The sequence below is a fragment of the Meles meles genome, chromosome 14, assembly GCF_922984935.1.
Source record: "Meles meles chromosome 14, mMelMel3.1 paternal haplotype, whole genome shotgun sequence".
Lineage (NCBI taxonomy): Eukaryota > Metazoa > Chordata > Mammalia > Carnivora > Mustelidae > Meles > Meles meles.
Genome location: NC_060079.1, coordinates 16,291,330 through 16,301,893, shown reverse-complemented (window position 1 = coordinate 16,301,893; position 10,564 = coordinate 16,291,330). Strand labels below are relative to the sequence as shown.

The 10,564-nt window shown below is 37.0% G+C and overlaps 1 non-coding gene across 1 annotated transcript; it reads right to left on the bottom strand.

The window, feature by feature from the left end:
• Nucleotides 1-9,864: 9,864 nt before the first annotated feature.
• LOC123925400 lies at nucleotides 9,865-9,997 on the bottom strand. Its single transcript, XR_006814995.1, has one exon. It is a non-coding gene; the product is annotated as a small nucleolar RNA SNORA61 (small nucleolar RNA).
• Between the last annotated feature and the right edge of the window lie 567 nt (nucleotides 9,998-10,564).

Here is a 10,564-nt window from a genome sequence, read left to right as displayed (position 1 = left end):
CTTTCTGTTCGGGCTAAACTGGTGGAACACTCCTGTCAGGCTTCCAGAGCAAATTGCCAGGCAGGTTGCTCTTTAAAGGTTAATAGCATTTGGAGTTCCATGTGATTTCGTTCTAAGCCTCTGGGATATTTATAGCTGCTTTGGATGTTCTGTTGTGTTTGACAGTATAGTTTTTAAAAAATCAAATAGGATAAAGTGTCCGCTCATGAGCTGGGTATCAGAGATTATATTGGGGAGAAGTTGTACATTTTGTTTGTAAATTATTTTGCTTTATAAGGCACTTTCCATGTTGGTACAGGAAAAGAAAGCCAATGTGAGGTAGACAAATGTGCTTCCTATTTCTAGTGGGTCTGATCTTTCTTTCTGTGGCTCAGCAGGGTATGGGCTGGACATACTCCTAAATGTCCCTTCCATTCTTCTAAGGAAACTCCTCTGATATATGTTTATGTCTGGACAGAGGGAAAGAAATATTAAGAGCCACAGACAGCTGCCTACCACTTGTGGAGGGACTTAGAGAAAGGATAAAGTTTTGTTCCAGCAGTCAAATGAATCCTATGAGAGAACTTGGCGTGCCTTAGTCAGGAAATTCCCTCTATTTTTCAGCATCTTTTTGGTCACACATTGAGGGCTGTTGCTTCTCTGGTTCTTTGCACAGATCTGGCTGCTCTCTGCAAAAGGCCTGATACTTTTTGTGAGGTCCTAGAAGGACCTCCTTCTAGAATGGCCCACCTCAGCCACAGAGGGATTCATTACAACACAAGAGAGAAGCAGCCACGGAGACCTGTTCTTCCTCTTCTAAACAATTAAAGGGGGTTAGTAATAAGCCCAAAGTCACTGTCTTTGCCTTTGAGTGAGAAAGAAACTCTCCCACCCATAGTCTCTTGAAATGTGATTGAGCATAAACAAAGACTCAAAGAGTTTCTTACAGACATAGGTGTCAGCAGAGTGTGATGAATGTCCTCTTGGGGCATAAGCAAGCCCTCACTGTAGAAGACTTCACAGACTTTTCTAGAAAAAAGCATTCAAATGGCTGAGTGGGGAAAGGAAAGAAAAGGAAATAGGTCATTTAGGCCCCAAGTGCAAACGTCATTTCTGACATCATTTTGCATATGTCTGGCTGGGGTCAAGTTTGGAACCTGGAAGGAGGAGGTCATACGTTCAACCCCACTGCTTCTCCCCATAGTTTTGACGATGAGCCCACCAAGTGAAGCTGTGGGTCACAGAATGGAATCACATAGCACTTTGCAAAATTGGTGATATTTAGAACAGACAACGAAAACATGTGATGGTTTTGTGAAGAATGGTTTCTGAGTAAGAAAACAGGATCTCCTGAGTAATCTTTAACTTCAAAGGGAGAAATCCATTATTTCACGACTCAAGCTTATCTTTTTCCGATGATGATACGTAGCTGTTGGGAGCCAGATCCCCTTAATCTAAGGAGGACCCTTTTAATAATGAAAATAAGCAAGTCATCAAGATTGCTCAAAAAGAAACTACTATGGTCTCAGCTTTACATGGCCTAAACTGTTTACATGGCCTAAACTCTTCTCTCCAGACTTATCCCAGCAAAAGGCCACCTTTCAGTCTCAAAGCCTCTCAGGCATTTATGGGTATGTACTGTTCCCAGAAATTTGGGTAACAGGACACATACAGAAACAAATCTGATGACTTCAAAATGGTCTGGGTTTAAAAACTCGTCAACAATTAATCTTAGTAAATTTACTTTTGTTCTCTTGCACCTTTGGTTAATAAACAGATTTATTGTTGTAATAATGGCACATGTTCTATCCTGCATGCTCATGATATTGAATTAGGAAATTTTAAGTGAAGAATTGTGATGTTTTGGATCATAAAAGCTGCCAGGTAACTGCAATTGTAACGTCTTGGAGAAGAATTGGCAAAAAGGATCTTTGTGCTGCAGATCTCCCCGTATGAACTCTGAGTTATGCAGAAAACCTCCTGTCCCATTTTTAACAAAACCTATAGCCAATCTGAAACATGTCTAATTTTGGATAACTTAAAACTACTAGATGGTTAATACTTCTGTTCTCAACCTGCTATCCTAAAATAAGGGTTCTTTTATTTCAAAAGATTATTTTAAAATTAGTTCTTGGCACTCTGAGATTTGCCATTTTTGAGTTTGTAGTTTTAAGTAACTGCTCCTTCTTTTTACAAACTTTTCCTGCAATGAAATAAAACGTACGCAGGGGGCAGCTGGGACTCCTCTCATCTTCCGTCAGGAAGAGTTGATGATATGAATAGCTTTATTATTCAATTATATGTTAAATCTTGAAGACTTTTTGGCATCTTTAGTATTAGATTATGAAATAAACCTTAAACACAGAGTGACTAGACATCCTCTGATCACGGGTTGGAATCTGGTGCTCTGTATTCTGTCTAGCATTCATCATGAGTTTATTATTTTTATATGTGGTATTATTATTTATAGTTGTATTAGGGTAAAGCTGGACGGGTTTAATAAACCCTCACTTTGTCTTTCCAGCTGATGTCTTCTTGTCGCATGTGGAATGTATATACAATGAAGAGAATTCTCACTTTAATACATGGCTAAATTGGGACCACGATCCATGTTCTTTCTCAGTCCTTTCCAGAAGCACTCAGTTAACCCCTCCATTTTGCAAACAGCGAGTGGGGCTCTTACTGATGAAATGAGGTGTTGTTGGACATTGGTAATTATGTGGATGTGGTAGGAGAAGCAAGGTATATTTGACCTGTGAGATGCATGAAGACACAAGTCAGCCAGTTGGTAGAGTTAGGTGAGTCAGTAGGAAACATGGAAAATCATAATTTAGGTGATCGTGAAGTATGTCTGGGGAATAAAGGCTGATAAGTTCTGCAGTAGGGTATATCAATAACAATCTGAATGCCTCACTTTGGTGGTTTTGTCAATAATTTCAAGGTATAATTCTATAACTGCTTCTTTTTATTTCATAATACATTTTTCCCCCACTAAACGTTTTTGACAGCAACAAGCTAAAAGAAAAATGAAAGTGCATGTTTAGCTAAAATTAAGTACTGATTTTCTATTTCCCAAGAAAGTGATAATAACTGTGTGACTTGCAGAAAATATTTATGAAGATTTGCCATCCATTATGGGTGTCATCATGATACCACTAACTACAAGAGAACCAGAAAATACAGATTTGCTACAGAAGCAATGATGTATATGTCAAAAATTGGTAGTTATTAAAGAAATATCCAAAGATGATAGTTTAACATGAACAGGAGCAAGAGGTGTGTTTAATTTGTATTACATGATTATTCATTTAGATAAAATGATTGTTCATCTAAATTTATTTTACTCATTTTAGACTCTGTGGTTTCCTGTGCTTGCGTAAGAAGTGAAAGACAGCTGTTTAGTAAGTTGCACCTGTTATTAGAAGAATTTGGCAAACACGTGAAGGATGCAAGTTTTATATCAGTGTCATTAAGTGATTCAAGTAGACAAATTTCAATTTATGCAATCAAAATAAGGACTCAGATGTTCACTAAAAAGAAGATAAAATACCTGCCAATTATTATAAATTTTATTATAAACATAGTTAAAACTTTCAACATTGAAGATACAATTATTTGAATATAAATTTTGGTGTAGTGTGGTGTCATGATATAAAGAAAAAAAGCTGACTAAATTAAGAGACTGAGCAGAATGAGATCTGGAATTGGTTGTCAGGCACACATAGCTCGCAGATGCCGGTACAGTCTTTGGTAGTCTACCAACTGAAGTTGAAGTCGAGACTTGTCAAAACTTACAAATATTTTTATGTATATGTGGGTAGAATACATGAACTACAACATATTTGTGAGGACACTAATGCTGAATTTAGGAAATGCTTTAATGTGGTAGTACGTGTTTTCTTTCTTTATAGCCCATCATCAATTCACTTGTAAAGATATTGAATTTGCAGAACTACTTTGTCAACTTCTTACCACCTCAGTGTGCCACAAAAAAAAAAAACAAAAAAACAACAAAACAAAACAAAACAAAAAAAACCCTTGTATTTTGTAAATGAGTTTACCAAATTTTTTATCGCAACTTGTTCAAAATTACTTGGAAACTTTTGATCAAAATATTCAACATACTGAACTTGGCAAGATTTAATCTTTCAAGACTTTTGGTTAATTTCAATTGTTGAAAACATAGAGCATAAACAAAGAGGACAGTTTAAATGATTACTACAGAAGCAGAGGAAGAACTGCATAAATCAAATCACAGAAGATCAAAAAGCTGAAGTTTCAATTTTCAAAGCAAACAATTTGAAATTAAACAATGACCATTTTGAATTTCTTGACTTATGGGAAGAATTTCATAGTTTTAATTGAGTAAATTTATATTCTAGGCCACAATAGAATGAAATTGGAGATGACTATGGATTTGTAGCATTTTTGTCTGGCAAAACATTCAAAAGAATACAATTTTATGAAAATATTTATTGAAGAAAAACCTTTGGGATGGGGCAAAAAAATGTGTGAAAATACTTGGCTAAACTATTTACATGCTTCAAGATAAAGAAAAAAATTGAGAGTATCTTCTATCAGCAGAACTTGCTCTGATCTTTCCAGATATGTCCACATTTGCGGCTCTCTTATTTTCTCAGTTAAATTCCTACATTTAAAACAGAAGGAATCTAATTCAGGAGTGCAAGTTTGATGTCCATATGATTCTCACTTCCATGTTGGTCCTCTCTTCCTTTCTGAAATATTTTTGAGTTTTCTCTTTGTCTTTGATATTCTTAAACGTCACCAAAATGTGTCCTGGTGTTGTTTTCCCTGGTTGATCTCTGTAAAAACTTTCAACTTGACCATTCATTTTCCTTTGATCCTAGGAAATTTATTTTCTTTATTTGTCAGCTATTTCCTGAACTCTTTTTATTTTTCTTTCCTTCAGGGAATTCTATCTTCTGGATAGATTGACACTTTTATTTCAATGTTCCGTATCTCCTAGCTTTCCCTTTGTCCTTTATCTCTTTATAATTTCCTGGTGATTTCTGGGATAGTACCATACTTTCTGATTCAATTTTTTTTTTTCATGAAATTTATGTGACTCTTGAACTCCTTTATTGTATTCTTTATTTCAACTGTTATTTTGTTCATGTTTAACATTTTCTCTAGACTTTTTAATATTTTCTGTGGGTATAAAACTGAATATATATAATACTTTTTTAGGATTTATTTATTTATTTGAGACACTCAGAGAGAGAGCGAGAGCAAGCAGGTGTCCCAATATAGACTACTTTTCTAAAAGATCATATACTTAGATTAAAGCTGGTTTTCAAGAAATACACATAGGTCTGATTTAGTTTTAATCACTAATCCTTAATTCCTTTTGTTTTATAGTGAATGAAATCCTTTTACTAGGTACAGTGGTTTGAATTATGTCCCCCCAAAAGATACACTGAAGTGTTAGTCCTCAGTACCTATGAATGTGGCCTTATTTGGGAAAGGGGTCTTTGCAGATGTGTTGGGGGAGGTCATCCAGAGGACATGACCTCCAATTGACCTGTGAGCTAGAACCTGGCAATCAGAGGCTCTTTACCCTCTTCCCTGTCCTTGCATTCTGCTGGACTTACCTGCTGCCAGAAGTCTATCAAGGACACAACCTTGTGAGAGCAATGTGGCATTGAGTTCACCTGGACAGTTCATGTTAGGACCTCTATGTAAAGTTTTACAATTTGGCAGGTGGATTCAGAGATCTCATCTTGCAGCTGCCCAAGGCAAGTTTCATATGTAAGTTCCCTTGTTTATTAAACACACTTTCCCTTGTTTATTAAACCACCTGCCAGTTGGGAGAGGTCTACCTCTTTCTTTGCTCTCTCTCTGACCTCGGGATGTGGGGCCTGGTTTCAGATTATGTCTGAAAGGCTTCTGAGAAAGTTTTGAACCAAAAAGATGTAATCAAGTTAAGGGCATCCTGGATTAGAATAAGGTGTAAAACTGAGGGCTGGTACATTTATAAGAGAAAGGGGAGGAGGATTTGGATGCAGAAATACAGAGAAGACACAAGGTCATGTGGAGGTGGAGGCAGAGATTGAAATGATGCACATACAAGCCAGGGATTGTCAGGGAAATGATGCACATACAAGCCAGGGTTTGTCAGGAGCCCCAGCAACGAGATGGAAGGAGGACAGATTCTTCCCCAAATCCTTCAGTGGGAATATCATCTTAATAGTGCCTTGGTTTTTACTTCTAGCCTCCAGAACTCTGAAAGAATACCTTTTTGTTGTTTTAAGCCTCCCATTTTGTATTTAGTTGTTATGGCCCTAGAAAACTGATACACCAGGGAAGGCATTTCTAAGATTTTATTTTTAAATAATCTCTACACCCAACATGGGCCTTGAACTTAACAACCCTGAGATCAAGAATTGCATGCTCAGGGTGCCTGGGTGTCTCAGTGGGTTAAGCCTCTGCCTTCGGCTCAAGTCGTGGTCCCAGGGTCCTGGGATCAAGCTCCGAATCGGGCTCTCTGCTCAGGAGGGAGCCTGCTTCCCCCTCTCTCTCTGCCTGCCTCTCAGCCTACTTGTGATCTCTGTCTGTCAAACAAATAAATAAAATCTTTAAGAAAAAAAAAAAAAAAAGAATTGCACGCTCTACAACTGAGCCAGCCAGGCACCCCTGGAAGACATTTTTAATAGTTGGAAGCCCTTCCAAGCCATATACAGTTCATGAATTTCAGCAACTTTGCAGATAACAGTACTCCCTCAGACTTTGTTCCTTTCTCTGTGGAGAGGAACTTCACGACCTGCTTACATCTGACCAAAATACAGGCTTTGGTTTGCATTAAAGTTCTCTTCACACCCTGCATTTCTGCCAGATCAATGTCTATTTTGGTTTTGTTTTTACGTATTCTCTGACTTTGATAATTTTGCTGACACTGTATCTAAAGGAAGAAGTAGAAACTTGTGAGCTCTTCGGGCAGAACGTGGGCAATAGGGAGAACGGGCCTGAGCGTCGATTCCTGTTGACCCTCACCATCGAGCACTGTGCCTATTCTGTATGGGGGTGGGGGTGGTCATCGTTTGAATTGAACCAAAGTCAGGAAGGAGTCTTTATACTCATGAGAAGGTAAAACTAGATGAGTGTCTTTTTCTAAGTACCTGGAAGTGATTTACCCCTTCCCAACTTAATTCTGCAATAGGAATTTGTGTTCTTCAAAATGTGTGCCACACAGCCAGCTCACCGTCCACAAACAGGAGTAGACACATGTTTGTCTTGACTGCTGTGTGGCCTTAGTTACACAGTCACCAGCTGCAATAATAGCACTTTCGAGTAACTTTAATAACTTTACAATTAACTGAAATTTTTAGACATATTACTTGCTCTCCTAAATAACCATGGATTGCTTATCATATTCTATCATTGCTTATCCTTATCTATGTGTGGAAACCAAAACTCAGCAAGATTTAGATGCTTAACTAGTCATAGAACCCAAATCCAAGGCCTTATCCAGTAGAGTATTTCAATGAAACTTTAAGAACTTTGAGAAGCTGAGAATGTCTTCTTCAGCCTTTTGCCACTTTCTGGTGTGGATCATGTACCCTGATTCATGTAGATAATATTATGTTTTTCAGTCTCAAAGCCTAGCCTTTTCATTTGGTATTATGGAGAAGAGTATACTGTCAGTGGACTAACCAGGAAAACTCAAAGTGGGTCACGAGGCAGACCACGTTTTGCAGAAAATGGAAAAGTATTGGCTCAAATTTCTTTGGCAGGGCAGCTGAAATGAGACAATCACTTTGGCAGTGATGGATGAGAAAGATTTAAAAGATGTCTTATTTTAGTGATAATTTGGATAATACAGAGGAGCTGCTTATGTAACTTTAAAGAATTTGAGAGATAGGAGACCATAGTGGGAAGAAATGTGAGCTCAGCCTTCATTTTGAAAAATGTTCTCTATTGAGATCAAAGTCCACACCACCATCCCATTGACAACACCAGTTACACATTGGACTGCCAACTGTTTGGACCTCCTAAGGGTATGGCATGGTTTTGAAATATTTTCCTACATTGCAGGAAAATTCAGTTAAAAAATGGCTTTCTATTTATATTTCATGTAGATTAAAAATATTTTCATACTTGTAGTTTTTGAAATTTTCTGCTCCAAATCAATTTTATTATGCTAAAATCCACACCTACAACTTTGCTATTATTGTCTTTCTTAGTGATGATCAGACCAGTAATGAGAAAAATAACAATATGGCACTTACATAACTTGAACTGATAGGATGAAAATGTGCATGCTGGATGAAGCAAAGAGAGGGTATCTAGCCATATTTTACTTGCCATGGATCTAACCAACCTTGCATTCTGTAGCTCAGAATTTGTCTGCTCACTGGATTATTTTGTATTTCTGTCCATTCTGCACAAGTTTTCACATCAATGCTTTTTTTATTATGTGTCTTATAGAATAATTTTCAATGAGATTGAATTTGCTAAGGCCTACTGTCACTTTTCCTGAAGAACATATTTATTTGGAACTGTGGAAGTTTAACAACCCTTATTTTTATGGCACATCGCCAGTCATAAACATGTATAATGTTGAGATCTTGGCCAGGATTACTATTTCAGAATTATATTGTGCTGAAAAAGAAGAATAAGATCAAATGTGTGGGATTTTTTTCTATATCACGCAAAGGACTTTATTCAAGGAAACATCCCAATTCTTGTCCCGTTATGGGTTCAGAAAAGATCAAGCTGTTATGCTAAAATATCGAATACATTAATTTGTTGCTTGTGTGAATTTTGAGGAGGAAGAAAGTGTAGCAGAAAAAACTTGAAGAAAAGATATCATTAGATATAGTATATGCATTTGAGAAATTCATGAAATGTAGAAAACACTTATTTTTAACATCATTTGCCAAATGGCATTATTTTGATGCAAAGATCTAATATTTCTTTTCCATTCTATTATTTAGTGACTAGTCTTAACTGTTGACAACTTTAAAATTATTTTTTGTTTTCTAAAATAATTTTATTGATTTATTTGAGAAAGAGAGCACAAGATGGAGGGGTAGAAGGAGAGGGAGAAACAGGCTCTCCACAGGGCTCCATCCCAGGACCTTGAGATCATGACCTGAGCTGAAATCAGATGCTTAACCAACTGAGACCCAGGAGCCCCTTGTTTAATTTTATGTATATATAGTGCACTGAACACTATAGCCTTTAGGAAGATGGACTCATTTTTCATAGCCATCCCTACCTGAATTCCCTGCAAATCACTGAGGACAAAAATGCTATTTAAAATAGTCTCTCATCTTTTAATGGTTAAATATACTAGTATCTTAAACTGGTAATAAAAAAAACTACTTGAGTTGATTTAGTCATATTTAGAAATATTTATCAAATAAATGTGTTGCTGACACTGGTAAACAAAGAATATGCTGTCTTTGAAAAAATACTAGAAATATCTGTTCATTGAATAATATCTATAGGTAGATACTATTTTAGGTGTTCAAAGGGAAATTTTAACGAAGCTTTTTCTATAAATATCACTTTATTTCTATAATTTATTTTTATAGATCAAATTTGCATAACTAATGTATGTTTTATAAAGTGTTAAAGACTATAAGTCTGTCAACTTATAATTGAGCAGAAACGTACTGTATAAATTTTTATTCTCCACAATCATACTCTCCTAACCATCCCCAGATTTTCTTCCATCCTGGACTTGCATGAGCCTTGGAGAGAGGGTCTGGTTTCTGGGTGTCACAGCATCACACACACCTCATTTGCGGCATGGCAGAGGAAAAGCGAGCCATGATCTCTTTATTTTTATTTTTTTAATTTTTAAAAATTTATTTATTTATTTACTTACTTACTTATTTACTTACTTGCTTATTTATTTTATCCTGTTTGAAACTAGCACCCAGGCTATATACCAGACTATCAGCACCATGAGGCCAGCTTCAGTGCTCCTTTTCCTCTTTTTAAGACCACCAAGACCAACGTTCAGATCCAATAGGAAAGGGAACCAGACGGTGTGAGCCATGATTTCTGCAAGTACTCACCAATGCAGCATGAGAGATCTGGAGAGAACTCGCCCCAGGACTGTTGGTGTTCTCATTAGAATTGTATAGAAGAGAAAATGAGTCAGAGGCAAACATCAGAGTCTGTAAAATCCATTCTCCCCTAGATAACAGATACTGGATTTCCTTTCCTGTACGTGCAATACAGTGTAGTGGTTAAGGGCATGAACTTTGTGATCAGCTCAAAGTCCATGTCTGACAGTGACAGCTGTTTGACTTTGGGTAATCTGATTAACCTTCCTTTAGCCTTCATTTCCTCACCTGTACCAGAGCCCTGGAATAATACCTACCTCCTAGAGCAGTTCTGAGAGTACGTATTACATGAAATTGCTAAAATTCTGGCACCCACCCCCCCCATCAAGAACTTAGGGAGTGTTGGGTTGCTGTTGCTTTGTTATCATTATTGTCCGTGGAAGAACATAAGAGAAACCATAGGAAAATATAGGAGAAAACAGAATCCTTACCCTTTTAGGCCTAGAAACCTGTGATCACTGGCAGAGAAGAGCAGTTGATTATTTATT